This window comes from Phocoena sinus, chromosome 7, assembly GCF_008692025.1.
Source record: "Phocoena sinus isolate mPhoSin1 chromosome 7, mPhoSin1.pri, whole genome shotgun sequence".
Lineage (NCBI taxonomy): Eukaryota > Metazoa > Chordata > Mammalia > Artiodactyla > Phocoenidae > Phocoena > Phocoena sinus.
In genome coordinates, this window is record NC_045769.1 from 47,246,339 (window position 1) to 47,266,930 (window position 20,592).

Genomic DNA, 20,592 nt, shown 5'->3' on the forward strand with positions numbered 1-20,592 from the left:
AGAAATAGAAGGCATCCAAATTGGAAGGGAAGAGGTAAAACTGTCACTATCTGCAGATGACATGATACTTTATATAGAAAACCTTAAAGTCTCCACCCCAAAACTATTAGAATAAATGAATTCAGCAAAGTTGCAGGATATAATATTAATATACAGAAATCGGTTGTGTTTCTATATATTAATAATGAACTATCAGAAAGATAAAGTTTTTTTTAAGTCCTATTTAAAATCATATCAAAAAGAATAAAATTCATAGGAATAAACTTAAACAAGGAGGTGAAAGACCTACACTCTGAAAACTAGAAAACATTGATGAAGGAAACTGAAGATGATACAAAGAAATGGAAAGGCATCTAGTGCTCTTAAATTGGAAAATTAATATTGTTAAAATGGCTATACTGCCAAAAGCAATCTACAGATTTAATGCAATCTCTACCAAAATACCCATGGCATTTTCATAGAACTAGAGCAAATAATCTTAAAATTCATATGGACCCACAAAAGACCCTAAATTGCCAAAGGAATCTTGAGAAAAAAGAAAAAACCTGAAGGTATCACTCTCCCAGACATCAGACTATACCACAATGCTGCAGTAATTAAAACAGCATGGTAGGGCTTCCCTGGTGGTGCAGTGGTTGAGAGTCCGCCTGCCAATGCAGGGGACACGGGTTCGTGCCCTGGTCTGGGAAGATCCCACGTGCCATGGAACGGCTAGGCCCGTGAGCCATGGCCACTGAGCCTGCATGTCCAGAGCCTGTGCTCCGCAATGGGAGAGGCCACAACAGTGAGAGGCCCGCGTACCACAAAAAACAAAAAAACAGCATGGTACTGGCACCAAAACAAACACATAGAACAATGGAACAAAACTGAGAACTCAGAAATAAACCCATGCACCCATGGCAAACTAACATACAACAAAGGAGGTAATCTTCAGATTGAACAGTTATTTGTGATGGAATGAAAGGCAGGATTAGCCATTAAGGAATAGAATGCAGAGTGAGGGGTGGGTTGTAAAGGGCTTAATAAACTGAAGTTATAAGGCTATCAAAATTATAAGTAAGCAAAACTAATGAGGTAGAGGAAATATACAAAGAAGAAGAAGCCAAATGGTAGAGATAGGAATACAGAACTGTGTAGCTGTCTCTCAATTATTATAAAAAAATGCCACTAGTTCAAAAATCTATGTGTAGCTCAACTTTAACAAACTACTTTGTGTCCAGATTTTTCTGGATTCTCTATGGATATGTCTTTCCAATAAACCTATAATCTGCTAAATTGAGACAATTTCTTGAAACGAAAAATAAATAAAATTTAAAAGCTTAATTAAAATGACTTTCTATGAATTTTCAGCATCAGAACACAGAGTGGCCAATAAAAATATAGGGAAAACATTAACTTTCTAAGAAACAAATATATATGCTTAGGAAATAAACCATATTGTACAAAAACTGTCGCCATTATCACTATATAGTATTCTTTCAGCATAATTTTTTTTTAAATTCAACTGAAAAAGATGACAGCAAAATAAATTGACTCCCATTATGTAATTCTTCTAAATGATGTGAAAGTCTGCACGTACAACTAAATAAGCTGAAATAGAAATAGTCTGTTTGCTCTTTCCACCTAATAGAAAAGAACAAAAGCTCTTGACATAGCCAGGAAAGAAAAATACTATGAATACCATTGTTCACCATGAAAATCTTTCTTTAAAGTACTAATATATTAAAGACCAGTACAATATAGCCAATATAATTTCTAAAAGTTTGCATACATAATTTTGGAAGGAACAAACTTTCTAATGACACTTTGACCTAGTATAGCTTACATCAGAGTATATCTTTTTTCCAGTAATCTCTGTGTATATATTCAGATATGCCTAGCAAAAAAAAAAAAAAACCCACAAATGAACCTCTACTGTTTATATACTCAAAACAGTCAAGAAAAAAAATGTTTCTTATATTGAATACTAATTCCATTGTATACATATGTATTTCCTGTCCCATGACATAACTGGGTGGACTCAGAGAGTGATACAATAGATTTTAATCATTTTATTTAGCTGTTCTTATTCATTGGGCCAATGTTTTTCTTTTCCCATGAGAACTCTCTGTAGTAGTAGAGTACCAATGCCCCCTTTTTCTCCTGACTGAAATGCAAGGTATATACAGTGTAGAACATAAGCTATTCCTGCCCAAGGAGAGAAGAGAGACAAAGTTTTTACCTTCTAGAAATAACCAGTACAATGCTTTGTCCCAGCTACTGCATCAGTGCTGCTTAGGATGTTCTGCCCTCAATCAGTCACTGTTAGTTTGGTCAATCCTTCTAAAACATTAAGCCTAAAGGTACTAAGCCAGATACCGTAAGTATCCTAGATGTCTGAAAGAAATGTTTCCTTAGTACAGTATTTGCAACCAGCCTGAGGAAAAGTTTATCTGAGCTGCTCTTCCAATTCCCCTTCTCGTCTCCTCACCCCACACCTGGGTAAATGGTGTATTCATCTTGTTTCCGAGCTATTCTATATTTCAAGGCGAATCCTTCTCCATGATTTTACATGCTTTAAAAATGTCCTCTACTTCTCCAAACTCTCTTTCCATGTTCACTCCCACCCCATAATACAAAGCACTTTCTTGTATTTCATTATCTGCTCTTTCTAACACTGAAGTTATCAGGCCATGCAGGTTGGAACAGCTGCATTATATGGATCTAGAAAACAAATATTTAGGGATTTATAGGTCCTCAAAGCCCTCAAACCACAGTGCACAGCAGGCCATTTCACAAGCTTGAATAACTAAGACATTAAGGGAATAGAGGATACAGAGTACAAAATTGTTTTCTTCTGTCTCAGTTAAGGTGCCTGTAAGCCCTACTTGTTATTGTTGATTCTGTATCTCACTTAACTTTTGAACCTACATATCACTGGGACAGTGCTTGAATGTCTCACTGTGAAACACTGAATGAATACAATGAGCAAATCATATTTCTTCAACTATCAGAGAAATAAAATTACCAAACATACATGGCTATTATAATGCAGATAAGAGTAAAATAATTATAGGTGATAAAAAGATGAACATTATTATGCTAATTTATGTGTTTATTTAATGTATATTCAAAAATATGACCAGTATATCAAAGTTGTGATTTCACTGATATTAGTTGCTTGTCACAGTGTTCAAGTATTTAGATCATTCCCTAGCCATATACGTTTTCAAGGATGGCATATATTGTGGGCAAATGCTCTGCAATAACAAAGTGACTTTTAAACTTGTAGGACTTAACCTTACACAGTCACTAACAGGAAATACAAGTCGTTGTTAGATGGAGTCTTTGTGAACAAGTCTCAATTGAGAAAAAGAAAATTCGCAATTCCACCAAAGAACATGACCTCAGAATACTTGTCACTAAATTTAATGATTTTCAACTATCCTCCCAGAACTACTTTCTTACTGGATAGCCATCTAATTATTTGTGTGTGTGTGTGGGAGAACAACTGGTGGTCTCTCCTACTCCACCATTTTGCTGATGTTACCTGCTAAGTAAATATACAAAAGTATATTTCAGAAACTTATCCAAAGTACAGAATGGAGTCTTAAAGAACCACCTCTGGCATAAAACAAATCCTCTGTAATATGTCAAGCACATTTGTTAAATATTAAAAGCATATAAAAATCTATCTATATGTGGTTTGCTGTTAATTTAATTCCAAACTTCTAATTACTTATAATCTTATTTGAAAGAGAAGACATACATGTACAAGGAAGAATTATAGCACAGTGCAAGATGGTATAAAATGGAATTCTAATTTGAATATAATTAAGAAATAAATTACATATTATGCACAACACATACTGTTGAATTAAATTAACTTTGAATCATCAGTGAAGACTCCATAAACAGAAATTGATCTGGACTTCAAATAGCTGAATGGTTTTGTATAGAAAAAGAAAAAGACAAGACTGAGGAGAAGAAGTAGATGAGAAGAGGAAGGCTATACAGGAAGCTGGAAAAAAACAGAGTAAAAGAAATCACTGTGGCTTACAGTGGAAAGATCAACAGCCCGTGTAAGGAACACATAGTATCATTCAAGCAGAAAGGAAACTAACGAATCAAAAAGAATACTAAGAATCTTTATAGACACCTATAAACAGACTATATATTACCATATCTGAAATGATAAATAACACCGTTTAAGAGCTGCCCATAATTAATTTTTGTTATTTTAAAAAAATGTTTTGTTTTGTTTTTTTGCAGTATGCGGGCCTCTCACTGTTGTGGCCTCTCCCATTGTGGAGCACAGGCTCCGGACGCACAGGCTCAGCGGCCATGGTTCACGGGCCCAGCCGCTCTGCGGCACTTGGGATCTTCCCGGACCGGGGCACGAACCCGTGTCCCCAGCATCGGCAGGCGGACTCTCAACCACTGCGCTGCCAGGGAAGCCCCTAAACAAATATTTTTTTAAAAATCAGTTTTTAAAAACAGAACAATACTGGTTAAATTTAATACTTTCTCTCAAAGTCTTTGGACAAGAGCTTTTGTTTCACTAATCCTATACGGACATGCAGGATTGAAATTTCATGTTATAAGAAGAGTTTAGAATATATAAAAAAGTATATATGTAGAATGTGATTTGTAAAGGATTTAGAAAGTATCAGTTCATTGCATAAGAAATGTAAAATAAATGGAAACTTTTTAAACCTCTGGCCCTGATTTTTTGTGTGTGTGATACGCGGGCCTCTCACTGTTGTGGCCTCTCCAGTTGCAGAGCACAAGCTCCTGACACGCAGGCTCAGCGGCCATGGCGCACAGACCCAGCCACACCGTGGCATGTGGGATCTTCCCAGACCGGGGCACGAACCCGTGTCCCCTGCATTGGCAGGCAGACTCTCAACCACTGCACCACCAGGGAAGCCCTGGCCCTGATTTTTTAACCTGTAAAATACTTAGATCTATATTATTCAGCTATGTTAAAAGTTTCTTGTAAAGTAACCATATTTCTACATCATCACTTGGTCACATTTTAGTTACAATAATATTCACATTAATATTCTCCCTGTGTCCATGTCTGCTGAAAGTACAGAGAAGCCAATCTTAAAGAGATCAAGAGGTCTAATTGGCTTGGCAAAATGACAGTCAGTCCAAGAACCAAGGTTTGTAATTCCTTTTTATCTACTGTCCCTGATGGGACAGCTGAACTATTTGAATAAACTGCATCTTTTTTCACTCTGAATCTCATTATGGATCTTATCACAATGCATCTTTTTAGTAGCTACTGATTCATTAATCTAGTGCCAAGGGATTTTAATTATCAAATCACTTGATTTGGGGGGCTTGCTTGGTTAAATACAAAATACTAATTTCTCTCTGACTTTATATATAACTTTCCTCAGACTCTGTAGTGTGAGAAAGACTTTGGAAGTAGAAAAACTACAACAAAAACAACAAATTAGAATACAGAAGATCTGATTTCTTACTTTTCTAGTATTCATTGACTTTAAGAATCAGTGAATTTACTCCTACATTCCCAGGTCTATAGTGGAGGCTCTATCTTGAGCAGTTTTTAAAGCACAAGGCTTGAAGAAACCTGGCTTTAAAAGCAAAGCTTACAAGGGCTGGGTTTGGCTGGAATTCCCTCAGACTGTAGGTTTCAAAGTGAGGGCTGAAGCTCCTCTCAGTAGCTCTGGAAGCATTTTCTAATGCTAGTAATATGTAAAATATAATAATTTTAGAAATTGGAATATCTACCTTTGTGTTTGAGATATGAATCAATAACCTTTTAAAAGATTTTTATTTATAGTATCCTATGAGTAGCAAATAAGAAAATGACAACACAAAGTAATATTAAGATAATTATTGTCTTCAACATTTTATAAAATGTTTAAAAACAATGCAATTCATTGCAAGGTTTGCTCCATTTACCTAAAAAACAGTAAATTCTTCTCTAACATTATATGCATAACATTATAACCTTAGAAATATTGTAAAATCGTCCACTACAATCCTCTCTTTACTGGGATGCACTTTTTTAAAAAAATATATCTTTACTGGAGTATAATTGCTTCACAATACTGTGTTAGTTTCTGTTGCAAAACAAAGCCAATCAGCTACATGCATATATATGTCCCCATATCCCCTCCCTCTTGAGCCTTTCTCCCATCCTCCCTATCCCACCCCTCTAGGTCACTGCAAAGCTCCAAGCCAATATCTCTGTGCTATTCTGCTGCTTCCCACCATCCAACTATTTTACATTTGGTAATGTATATATGTCGCTGCTACTCTCATTTTGCCCCAGCTTCACCTTCCCACCCCATGTCCTCAAGTCCATTCTCTATGTCTACCTCTTTATTCTTGCTCTGCAACTGGGTTCATCAGTACCCTTTTTTTTTTAATTCCATATATGTGATAGCATACAGTATTTGTCTTTCTCTTTCTGAGTTACTCCACTCTGTATGACAGACTCTAGTTCCAACCACCTAACTACAAATAACTCAATTTCATTTTTTTTATGGCTGAGTAATATTCCATTGTATATATGTGCCACATCTTCTTCTTTTTTTTTTTTTTTCTCATTGTGTTTTTTTTTTTTTTTTTTTTTTTTTGTGTGTGTTAAATGTACATTTTATTTTATTTTATTTTTTTTTAAACATCTTTATTGGGGTATAATTGCTTTACAATGGTGTGTTAGTTTCTGCTTTATAACAAAGTGAATCAGCTATACATATACATATGTTCCCATATGTCTTCCCTCTTGCGTCTCCCTCCCTCCCACTCTCCCCATCCCACCCTTCCAGGCTGTCACAAAGCACCGAGCTAATATCCCTGTGCCTTGCGGCTGCTTCCCCCCAGCTATCTACCTTACTACGTTTGTTAGTGTGTATATGTCCATGACTCTCTCTCGCCCTGTCAAAACTCACCCCTCCCCCTCCCCATACCCTCAAGTCCGTTCTCCAGTAGGTCTGCGTCTTTATTCCTATCTTACCCCTAGGTTCTTCATGACATTTTTTTCCCTTAAATTCCATATATATGTGTTAGCATACGGTATTTGTCTTTTTCTTTCTGACTTACTTCACTCTGTATGACAGACTCTAGGTCTATCCATCTCATTACAAATAGCTCAATTTCATTTCTTTTTAAGGCTGAGTAATATTCCATTGTGTATATGTGCCACATCTTCTTTATCCATTCATCCGATGATGGGCGCTTAGGTTGTTTCCATGTCCTGGCTATGGTAAATAGAGCTGCAATGAACATTTTGGTACATGACTCTTTTTGAATTTTGGTTTTCTCAGGGTATATGCCAAGTAGTGGGATTGCTGGGTCATATGGTAATTCTATTTGTAGTTTTTTAAGGAACCTCCATACTGTTCTCCACAGTGGCTGAACCAATTCACATTCCCACCAGCAGTGCAAGAGTGTCCCCTTTTCTCCACACCCTCTCCAGCATTTATTGTTTCTAGATTTTTTGATGATGGCCATTCTGACTGGTGTGAGATGATATCTCATTGTAGTTTTGATTTGCATTTCTCTAATGATTAATGATGTTGAGCATTCTTTCATGTGTTTGTTGGCATTCTGTATATCTTCTTTGGAGAAATGTCTATTTAGGTCTTCTGCCCATTTTTGGATGGGGTTGTTTGTTTTTTTGTTATTGAGCTGCATGAGCTGCTTGTAAATTTTGGAGATTAATCCTTTGTCAGTTGCTTCATTTGCAAATGTTTTCTCCCATTCTGAGGGTTGTCTTTTGGTCTTGGTTATGGTTTCCTTTGCTGTGCAAAAGCTTTGAAGTTTCATTAGGTCCCGTTTGTTTATTTTTGTTTTTATTTCCATTACTCTAGGAGGTAGGTCAGAAAGGATCTTGCTGTGATTTATGTCATAGAGTGTTCTTCCTATGTTTTCTTCTAAGAGTTTGATAGTTTCTGGCCTTACATTTAGGTCTTTAATCCATTTTGAGCTTATTTTTGTGTATGGTGTTAGGGAGTGATCTAATCTCATACTTTTACATGTACCTGTCCAGTTTTCCCAGCACCATTTATTGAAGAGGCTGTCCTTTCTCCACTGTACATTCCTGCCTCCTTTATCAAAGATAAGGTGTCCATATGTGCGTGGGTTTATCTCTGGGCTTTCTATCCTGTTCCACTGATCTATCTTTCTGTTTTTGTGCCAGTACCATACTGTCTTGATTACTGTTGCTTTGTAATATAGTCTGAAGTCAGGGAGCCTTATTCCTCCAGCTCCTTTTTTCGTTCTCAAGATTGCTTTGGCTATTCGGGGTCTTTTGTGTTTCCATACAAATTGCGAAATTTTTTGTTCTAGTTCTGTGAAAAATGCCAGTGGTAGTTTGATAGGGATTGCATTGAATCTGTAGATTGCTTTGGGTAGTAGAGTCATTTTCACAATGTTGATTCTTCCAATCCAAGAACATGGTATATCTCTCCATCTATTTGTATCATCTTTAATTTCTTTCATCAGTGTCTTATAATTTTCTGCATACAGGTCTTTCGTCTCCTTAGGTAGGTTTATTCCTAGATATTTTATTCTTTTTGTTGCAATGGTAAATGGGAGTGTTTTCTTGATTTCACTTTCAGATTTTTCATCATTAGTATATAGGAATGCCAGAGATTTCTGTGCATTAATTTTGTATCCTGCTACTTTACCAAATTCATTGATTAGCTCTAGTAGTTTTCTGGTAGCATCTTTAGGATTCTCTATGTATAGTATCATGTCATCTGCAAACAGTGACAGCTTTACTTCTTCTTTTCCGATTTGGATTCCTTTTATTTCCTTTTCTTCTCTGATTGCTGTGGCTAAAACTTCCAAAACTATGTTGAATAAGAGTGGTGAGAGTGGGCAACCTTGTCTTGTTCCTGATCTTAGTGGAAATGCTTTCAGTTTTTCACCATTGAGGATGATGTTTGCTGTGGGCTTGTCATATATGGCTTTTATTATGTTTAGGAAAGTTCCCTCTATGCCTACTTTCTGGAGGGTTTTTATCATAAATGGGTGTTGAATTTTGTTGAAAGCTTTCTCTGCATCTATTGAGATGATCATATGGTTTTTCTCCTTCAATTTGTTAATATGGTTTATCACATCTTCTTTATCCATTCATCTGTCGATGGACATTTAGGTTGGTTCCATGTCCTGGCTATTATAAATAGCACTGCAATGAACATTTTGGTACATGACTCTTTTTGAATTATGGTTTTCTCAGGGTATATGCCCAGTAGTGGGATTGCTGGGTCATATGGTAGTTCTAGTTTTAGTTTTTTAAGGAACCTCCATACTGTTTTCCATAGTGGTTGTATCAAGTTACATTCCCACCAACAGTGCTAGATGTAAGGCACTATGAATGATAAAACAAGAATGCACTGAGGGCTTCCCTGGTGGCGCAGTGGTTGAGAGTCTGCCTGCCGATGCAGGGGACACGGGTTCATGCTCCGGTCCGGGGAGATCCCACATGCCGTGGAGCGGCTGGGCCCGTGAGCCACGGCTGCTGAGCCTGCGCGTCCGGAGCCTGTGCTCCGCGATGGGAGAGGCCACAATAGTGAGAGGCCCGCGTACAACAACAACAAAAAAAGAATGCACTAATTCTGCCTTGAAGGAACATCAAATCAAGTAGTGGAGATCAGATGTTTACTAAATAACCTCAAGTAAAAATGGAAATCATCCCATTAATTAAATATACATAAAATACAAATTAGAGAAAGAAAAGACTGCCTCCAAGTGGGAATCAGGAAAGCTTCTATGAAAGAGGTGATATCTAAGATAAATTTTGGAGAGACAAAAACAATTGAGGATGAAGATCAGAGAGCACAAAAAAACTGTATAAACAGAGGCACAAGAAGAGAAAAGAGAAGTAAAAATACATAGGGAGCATTAAGCAATTTACTTTGGGTTGAGAATGAGATGACAGAACACTCTAATGTAAGGTAACACTGGGAAAGTTGTTTGGAATATGGTTTGAATAGGATGCTATATATTCTGAAACAGGACACTTTCAAGAGTGAAAGGGACACTAATAATAATTATGCCAGGACAAGAGGTATAAACCTAGAATGTCTCAGGCATACCAGAAAGTATTATCATGTTATTTCTAGTATATCTTTAATCCTAGAATAGTGTTTGGATTTAATTGTTTAAGCAATGGGGATGAAAGGAATATTCATCTTATATAGGGTACTTTAAAATGGAAATTTTATCTAGTAGAAAAAACAGTTAAGGCATGGAGAATAATTAGGAGTCTATGAAAGTTAATCAACACTATAAATATATTTATAATATATTATAGAACACTTATTTCATAGATTGTTTAGCATTGCAATGTAATAATGAAGATAGACTGGCCAAGAGTTCAAGAAAGTGGAAATATGTGACAAATAATTTATGTAACAACACACATTTAAACCACAATACAGGCTGTCCACGATATTACTCATTTTTTATCATTAGATGCTGTTTTCAGATGAGGTAATTTCCTGATATTATAGTTTAACAATTTTTCTTATATCATTTTTCAAAATTAAGAACATATCAAACTGATGAAGGAATTTATCACTATTTAACCCATTTATTTTGAAAGCTGATTTTAAAAGATATAATTAGCACCAATGATACAGCCTGCTTTCTTGGTTCTATAATGACATGTATTGTGTTTAGTTGATATATGTTATATCCTTCAAAATTCTTAGATTGTTAAACTATTGAATTTTACATGTAATCTTCTGCTGATCTATATTTGTCCTTTGTAAAATGTTCTGGGGCTCTGGGCAGAACAGTGACATAAAATTGCAGATATCTCAAATTTGACTCCTTTCAAGTTTGAATTGACTATTCACCTCATTAAGAGATTGTGTGGGTAATTCTCAGGAAGAGCCATTCAATCTATGATTAAAACAGTTCATGATAAAACCTTAGTAGTATAACTGCAATTTAAAACAACAATAAATCTCCAGTATTTAAAACTAAATACAAATGTTATATAAAACAGCTAACGCATGAAAAAATAAACTATGAACTATATTTTTCACCAAAAAGGATCAATCTTGCCATTTTATAAATTTTGAAATTTTGAAATTTTATAAATTTTGAAAATGTAATGCAATTATTGACTTTTCCAAAAATATATCAACAGCAATGAAACTTGGAAACACTAACTATACCTTGTATAATAAAAAATTTAAAAGCCAATCTTACAATCCCTCCTTCATTTGTGCAAGAATTTACAAAAAACTTTGTATTTACAAAAATATTTTGTGGTTTGACCAAATTAACCTTGAAGAAGGATAACTAACCTTCAATTATTGTATGAAAATATTTTCACATTTCTCAAACTATAGAAGATTAGAATAACACAACATGCTTGATCAACAGGCATGTATAGAATACTAACATCTAGAAAATACCCATCTGACTCAAACTTGTAATATAAATTTGATCAAGCATAAGCTATAAAACAAGATTCAACAAAATTCAGAGAATTGCTTTTACACAGAATTTGTTCTCTGCCCACATGCATGGTTAGAATGCAATAACAAAATAACATAATTTTAAACTCATAAAATTTTTAAAAATTTTAATTCTCCTAAATTAATCCTTTTGTGAAAAGAATAATAGACTCTCTGGGATGGTCAATAAAGAAAATATCAGGAATAAATTAGAAATTATACATAATTTGTATAAGTTGTAAAATAAGTTTCTTATTAAGAAATGCAAGCTATAATCAGAATACCATTTTATATTCACAAGACAGGAAAAATTATAAAATCTGATAATACCAAATATTGGTGTGGATGTAGAGCAACAGACATTCTTAGAAACTTCTTGCAAATATGCACATAAATATTATTTCTTTATATAGCACTCTGGCATTATCGATTACATTTCATTAATTTAATTTAAAGGTGCACACTTCTTCATATTTTATCATCTCTGTAATCAGGATATATCTTATAAAACACAGTAGTTGGTGTTTTTCCTTTTATATTAGTATATAAAATAATATCTTACAACAGATGGCACCTTGGACTTCATGAAATACTATATAAAGATAAAACATCTCAGCAACCCAACTGTAAATTGCTTTGGCTAGAGAAATTCTTGCACAAATGAAGAGGCATATTGAAAAATGTTTACAACAGAACTGTTTTAATAGCAATAGCTCTTTAAATAACACAAATATCCATTTTCAAGAGAAAGATGATTCAGTTTTGGAAAGGAGTATAATAGGGACTATTGGACAGTGAAAGCAAATTAATTAACGCTACTTGTATCTCTTGAACAACTCCCATGAATGACTCTCACAAGCTAGTAATACTGAATGTTAATAATGCTGAAGTAACATAAAAACAAATACCTTCTAGTACATTTCAAAGTAAGTAATCAATAATTTATTTAAAAATATGTGTTATATACATACACATATATCACAAAGAAAAGGAGAAAAGGAAGGGGGAATTCCAGGATGGAGGCTAGATCTGATGAGGAGAGTGGTAGGATAAGTGGATAAATTTGAGGATACTTCAGTTACATTGGTGATGGTCTACTCAAACTTTGTGATGTGTTGATAAAAGCTTGTGCTTATGATATTATTCTTTCATCATTTTGAGGATATTAAATATATCATAATACATTTTTAATGTTTAAAAACATTACTGATTTTAAGACTGCATGATATCAAAGTATGCAAATGTCAAGGGTTTCAAAATGTCTAGATGTAGCATTATGAAAACATCTGAATGATGAATTGAATTGTTCACTTTTCTACTTGGCTATTTCATGTATTTTGGTTTCTTTTATTTTGAATTGCATTTCCCAAGACAGCTGACTTCTTGTCATTGTGTTTTTTCAGAATTCTAACATTTATTTTAAAACACTGTGGTTACTGAAAAAGTTAAACATGTCATGATAAAAAATGCACACTGCCTCGTATGAAAATGAAAGGGTATGAAGTGTAAAGCAAGTCTCCTTCTGAAGTTCATTCCCCAAAAGCAACCACTAGGAACAGATTATTTTTTGTAAAAATCCAGAAATTTTTTGTACTTACAAGTGTATATAAATATGGCTTTCTGGAAACTCAAGTGGGAGCATACTGTAAACACTGTCACACATCTTTATTATACACTTAATTTATCTTGGTGATTCTTAATATCAGCAAAAATAAATATATCTATTTTTCTTATTCCTGAAGTAGCTTAAATAGCACCAGATTATCTGTTTTAGAAGTTTTGACAGGGCTAACTCATGAAATATTTGAGCCTGCTGACTTTTAGGAATGTAACTCTGTAAAGATTTTTTCTTCAGTAACAATTGTTCTATTTAGAATTTCTCTCTTCCAGGGTTAAATTTGGTTATTTGTGTTTTCCTATGATGAATTAATTTTTCTAAAATTTCAACTGTATGTGTGTGTGTGTGTGTATATATATATATATATATACACACACACATACAGAGAGAGAGAGAAAGGAGAGAGAGATGGTAGTTTGTCTATTCCCTCCAATAAAAAGTTGTTCATGATATATCTGGCAAATGATTTATTTTTATAGAGCCTGTGAGCTAAGCATGTTTTTATATTTTTTAAGTGTTGTTTTTTTTTTTAAGAAAAAGATTGCATGTGCCACAAAAGCCTAAAATATTTACTTTTTGGCCCTTAATAACAACAAAAATAGTTTGCCAGAATCTGATTTTAGTGTCTTTATCAAAAAATGTGGCATGAAAATTTAAGTCAGTATAGCCATTAAAAGCACTTGGGGGCTTCCCTGGTGGCACAGTGGTTGAGAGTCCGCCTGCCGACGCAGGGGACACGGGTTCGTGCCCCGGTCCGAGAAGATCCCACATGCTGCGGAGTGGCTGGGGCCGTGAGCCATGGCCGCTAAGCCTGTGCGTCCGGAGCCTGTGCTCCGCAACGGGAGAGGCCACAACAGTGAGAGGCCCGCGTACTGCAAAAACAAACATACAAACAAACAAAAAACTCAATTTTGTTTCTCTTTATGACTGAGTAATATTCCATTGTATACATGTGCCACATCTTCTTTATCCATTCATCTTGTCGATGGACACTTAGGTTGCTTCTATGTCCTGGCTATTGTAACAGTGCTGCAATGAACACTGTGGTACATGGCTCTTTTTGAATTATGGTTTTCTCAGGGTATATGACCAGTAGTGGGATTGCTGGGTCATATGACAGTTCTATTTTTAGTTTTTTAAGGAACCTCCACACTGTTTTCCATAGTGGCTGTATCAATTTACCTTCCCACCAACAGTGCAACCTTCCCTTTTCTCCACACTCTCTCCAGCGTTTACTGTTTATAGATGTTTTGATGATGGCCATTCTGACTGGTGTGAGGTGATACCTCATTGTGGTTTTGATATGCATTTCTCTAATGATTAGTGATGTTGAGCATCCTTTCATGTGTTTGTTGGCAATCTGTATATCTTCTTTGGAGAAATGTCCATTTAGGTATTCTGCCCATTTCTGGAATGGGTTGTTTGGGTTTTTTTGATATTGAGCTGCATGAGCTGCTTGTATATTTTGGAGATAAATCCTTTGTAGGTTGCTTCATTTGTAAATATTTTCTCCCATTCTGAGGGTTGTCCTTTCGTTTTGTTTATGGTTTCCTTTGCTGCGCAAAAGATTTGAAGTTTCATTAGGTCCCATTTGTTTATTTTTGTTTTTATTTCCATTTCTCTAGGAGGTGGGTCAAAAAGGATCTTGCTGTGATTTATGTCATAGAGTGTTCTGCCTATGTTTTCTTCTAAGAGTTTTATAGTGTCTGGACTTATGTTTAGGTCTTTAATCCATTTTGAGTTTATTTTTATGTATGGTGTTAAGGAGTGTTCTAATTTCATTCTTTTATATGTAGCTGTCCAGTTTTCCCAGCACCACTTATTGAAGAGGCTATCTTTTATCCATTGTATAGTCTTGCCTCTTTTATCAAAGATAAGGTGACCATATGTTTGCGGGTTTATCTCTGGGCTTTCTATCCTGTTCCATTGATCTACACTTCTGTTTTTGTGTCAGTACCATACTGTCTTGACTACTGTAGCTTTCTAGTATACTCAGAAATCAGGGAGCCTGATCCCTCCAGCTCCGTTTTTCTTTCTCAAGATTGCTTTGGCTATTTGGGGTCTTTTGGGTTTCCACGCAAATTGCAAAATTTTTTGTTCTAGTTCTGTGAAAAATGCCATTGGTAGTTTGATAGGGATTGCATTGACTCTGTAGATTGCTTTGGGTAGTATAGTCATTTTCACAATGTTGATTCTTCCAATCCAAGAACATGGTATATCTCTATAGCTGTTTGTATCAACTTTAATTTCTTTCATCAGTGTTTTATAGTTTTCTGCATACAGGTCTTTTGTCTCCTTAGGTAGGTATATTCCTAGGTATTTTATGCTTTTTATTGTAATGGTAAATGGAAGTGTTTCTTTAATTTCTCTTTCAGATTTTTCATCATTTGTGTATAGGAATGCAAGGGATTTCTGTACATTAATATTGTATCCTGCTACTTCACCAAATTCATTGATTAGCTCTGGTAGTTTTCTGGTAGCATCTTTAGGATTCTCTATGTATAAGATCATGTCATCTGCAGTGACAGCTTTACTTCTTTTCTAGTTTGGATTCCTTTTATTTGGTTTTCTTCTCTGATTTCTGTGGCTAAAACTTCCAAAACTATGTTGAATAATAATGGTGAAAGTGGACAACCTTGTCTTGTTCCTGATTTTAGGGGAAACTGTTTCAGTTTTTCACCATTGAGAACAAGGTTGGCTGTGGGTTTGTCATATATGGCCTTTATTAGGGTGAGGTAATTTCCTTCTATGCTTACTTTCTGGAGAGTTCTTTATCAATAAATTGGTGTTGAATTTTGTTAAAAGATTTTTCTGCATCTACCGAGATTATCATATGGATTTTATCCTTCAGTTTGCTAATATGGTGTGTCACATTGAATGGTGTGTATTGAAGAATTCTTGCATTCCTGGGATTAACTCCACTTGAACATGGTGTATGATCCTTTTAATGTGCTATTGGATACTGTTTGCTAGTATTTTCTTCAGGATTCTTGCACCTATGCTCATCAGTGATATTGGTCTGTAGTTCTCTTTCTTTGTGACATCTTTGTCTGGTTTTGGTATCAGGGTGATGGTCGCCTTGTAGAATGAGTTTGGGTGCATTCCTCCCTCTGCTATATTTTGGAAGAGTTTGAGAAGAATAGGTGTTAGCTCTCCTCTAAATGTTTGACAGAATTCGCCTGTGAAGCCATCTGGTCCTGGGCTTTTGTTTATGGAAGATTTTTAATCACAGTTTCAATTTCAGTGCTTGTGATGGGTCTGTTTATATTTTCTATTTCTTCCTGGTTCAGTCTCGGAAAGCTGTGCTTTCCTAAGGATTTATTCATTTCTTCCAGGTTGTCCATTTTATTGACATATAGTTGCTTGTAGTAATCTCTCATGATTCTTTGTATTTCTGCAGCGTCAGTTGTTGCTTCTCCTTTTTCATTTCTAATTCTATTGATTTGAGTCTTCTCCCTTTCTTTCTTGATGAGTCTGTCTAATGGTATATCACTTTTACTTATCTTCTTGAAGAACGAGCTTTTAGTTTGATATTTGCTATTGTTTGCTTCATTTCTTTTTCATTTATTTCTGATCTGATCTTTATGATTTCTTCTGCTAACTTTGGGTTTTTTGTTCTTCTTTCTTTAATTGCTTTATGTGTACAGTTAGATTGTTTATTTCAGATTTTTCTTGTTCCTTGAGGTAGGATTGTATTGCTATAAACTTCCCTTTTAGAACTGCTTTTGCTGCATCCCATAGGTTTTGGGTTGTCGTGTTTTCATCATCATTTGTTTCTAGGTATTTTTTGATTTCCTCAGTGATCTCTTGTTATTTAGTAGTGTATTGTTTAGCTTCCATGTGTTTGTATTTTTTACAGTTTTTTTCCTGTAACTGATAACTACTCTCATAGCATTGTGGTTGGAAAAGATGCTTGATATGATTTCAGTTTTCTTAAGTTTACCAAGGCTTGACTTGTGACCCAAGATATGATCTATCCTGGAGAATGTTCCATGTGTACTTGAGAAGAAAGGTACTCTGTTGTTTTTGGATGGAATGTCCGATAAATATCAATTAACTACATCTGGTTTAATGTGTTTTTCAAAGCTTGTGTTTCCTTATTTATTTTCATTTTGGATGATCTGTCCATTGGTGAAGGTGGGGTGTTAAAGTCCCCCACTATTATTGTGTTACTGCCACTTTCCCCCTTTATGGTTGTTAGCCTTTGCCTTATGTATTGAGGTGCTCTTATGCTGGGTGCATAAATATTTACAGTTGTTATATCTTCTTCTTGGATTGATCCCTTGATCATTAAGTGGTGTCCTTGTCTCTTTTAATAGTCTTTGTTTTAAAGTCTATTTTGTCTTTTATGAGATTTGCTACTCCAGCTTTCTTTTGATTTCCGTTTGCATGGAATATCATTTTCCGTCCCTTCACTTTCACTCTGTATGTGTCCCTAGGTCTGAAGTGGGTCTCTTGTAGACAGCATATATACAGGTCTTGTTTTTGTATCCATTCAGCCAGTCTATATCTTTTGATTGGAGCATTTAATCCATTTACATTTAAGGTTATTATCAATATGTATGTTCCTATTACCATTTTCTGAATTGGTTTGAGTCTGTTTTTGTAGGTCTTTTCCCTTTCTTGTGTTCCTTGCCTAGAGAAGTTTCTTTAGCATTTGTTGTAAAGCTGGTTTGTGGTGCTGAATTCTCTTAGTTTTTGCTTGTCTGTAAAGGCTTTAATTTCTCCATCAAATCTGAATGAGATACTTGGTAAGTAGAGTAATCTTGGTTGTAGGTTTTTCCCTTTCATCACTTTAAATATGTCCTGCCACTGCCTTCTGGCTTGCAGAGTTTCTGCTGAAAGATCAGATGTTAACCTTATGGGGATTCCCTTGTATGTTATTTGTTGCTTTTCCCTTGCAGCTTTTAGTATTTTTTCTTTGTATTTAATTTCTGATAGCTTGATTAATATATGTCTTGGAGTGTTTCTCCCTGGATTTATCCTGTATGGGACTCTCTGTGCTTCCTGGATTTGATTTATTATTTCCTCTCCCATGTTAGGGAAGTTTTTGATGGTAATCTCTTCAAATACTTTCTCAGACTCTTTCATTTTCTCCTCTTCTTCTGGGACACCTATAATTCAAATGTTGGTGCATTTAATGTTGTCCCAGAGGTCTCTGAGACTGTACTCAATTCTTTTCATTCTTTTTTCTTTATTCTGCTCTGCTGTAGTTACCTCCACTATTTTATCTTCCAAGTCACTTATCCAGTCTTTTGCCTCAGTTATTCTGCTATTGATTCTTTCTAGAGAAATGTTAATTTCATTTATTGTGTTGCTCATCATTGTTTGTTTGCTCTTTAGATCTTCTAGGTCCTTGTTAAACCTTTCTTATATTTTCTCCTTTCTATTGCCAAGATTTTGGATCATCTTTACTATCATTACTCTGAATTCTTTTCAGGTAGACTGTCTATTTCCTCTTCATTTGTTAGGTCTGGTGGGTTTTTACCTTGCTCCTTCATCTGCTGCATATTTCTCTGTCTTCTCATTTTGTTTAACTTACTGTGTTTGTGGTCTCCTTTTTGTAGGCTGCAGGTTCGTAGTTCCCATTGTTTTTTGTTTCTGCCCCCAGTGGGTAAGGTTGGTTCAGTGACTTGTGTAGGCTTCCTGGTGGAGGGGACTGGGGCCTGTGTTCTGATCAGTGGGGCTAGATCTTGTATTTGTGGTGGGCAGGGCAGTGTCTGGTGGTGTGTTTGGGGGCGTCTGTGACCTTATTATGATTTTAGGCAGCCTCTCTGCTAATGGGTGTGGTTTTGTTCCTGTCTTGCTAGTTGTTTGGCATGGGGCTTCCAGCACTGGAGCTTGCTGGGCATTAGGTGGAGCTGGGTCTTAGCGCTGAGATGGAGATCTCTGGGAGAGCTCTCACAGCTTGATATTACATGGGGTTGGGAGGTCTCTGGTGGACCAATGTCCTGAACTCGGCTCTCCCAGCTCAGAGGCTCAGGCCTGACACCAGGCTGGAGCAGCAAGACCCTGTCAGCCATATGGCTCAGAAGAAAAGGGTGAAGAAAATAAATAAATTAAATTAAATTAAATAATAAAATAAAGAATAATTAAAAAACAGCAACCAAACCAATAAACAAATCCACCAATGATAACAAGCACTAAAAACTATACTAAGATAAAAATAAATATCAGAAAGAAGTCAGTCTCAGACAGCAAACCCTAAGTCTACAGCTGCTCCCAAAGTCCACAGCCTCAATTGGGGTTGATTTGTTGCCTCTTCAGGTACTCCACAGATGCAGAGTACCTCAAGTTGCTTGGGGGGAATTAATCTGCTGCTCCGGAGGCTGCCCAGAGAAATTTCCCTTTCTCTTCTTTGTTCGCACAGCTCCTGGGCTTCAGCTTTGGTTTTGGCCCCAGCTCTGTGTGTAGGTTGCCCTCAGGCATCTGTTCCTGCCCAGACAGGACGGGGTTAAAGCAGTGGCTGATTAGGGGGCTCTGGCTCAGTCATGCCAGGGGGAGGGAGGGGTACAGTAGTTATAATTGGAATGTGGGACGAGTCTGTGACAGCAGAGGCCAGCGTGACACTGCACCAGCCTGAGGCATGCCGTGTGTTCTCCCGGGGAAGTTGTCCCTGGATCACGGGACCCTGGCAGTGGTGGGCTGCACAGGCTCCCAGGAGGGGAGGTGTGGATAGTGACCTATGCTTGCACACAGTATTCTTGGTGGCTGCAGCAGCAGCCTTAGCTTTTCATGCCCATCTCTGGGGTCCAAGCTGATAGCCACGGCTCGCACCCATCTCTGGAGCTTGTTTAGGTGGTGCTCTGCCTTCTGTGGGCAGACAGGGAAGGAATCCCCTCTCCTCGTGCACCCCAAAACAATGGTCTCTTGCCTCTTAGGCAGGTCCAGACTTTTTCCTGGACTCCCTCCCAGCTAGCTGTGGTGCACCAGCACCCTTCAGGCTGTGTTCACACCTCCAACCCCACTCCTCTCTCTGCTCTCCAACTGAAGCCCGAGCCTCAGCTCCCAGCCCCGCCTGCCCTGGCGGGTGAGCAGACAAGCCTCTCAGACTGGTGAGTGCCAGTTGGCACCGATCCTCTGTGCAGGAATCTCTCCACTTTGCCCTCTGCACCCGTTGCTGTGCTCTCCTCCGTGGCTCTGAAGCTTCCCGCTCTGCCACCCACAGTCTCTGCCTGCGAAGGGCCTTCCTAGTGTGGGGAAACCTTTCCTCCTTCACAGCTCCCTCCCAGAGGTGCAGGTCCCATCCCTATTCTTTTGTCTGTTTTTTTTTTTTTTTTCTTTTGCCCTACCCAGGTACGTGGGGGGTTTCTTGTCTTTCGGGAGGTCTGAGGTCTTCTGCCAGCATTCAGTAGGTGTTCTGTAGGAGCTGTTCCACATGTAGATGTATTTATTTATTTATTTATTTATTTATTCTTTGCAGTACGCGGGCCTCTCACTGTTGTGGCCTCTCCCGTTGTGGAGCACAGGCTCTGGACGCGCAGGCTCAGCGGCCATGGCTCACAGGCCTAGCCGTTCCGCGGCATGTGGGATCCT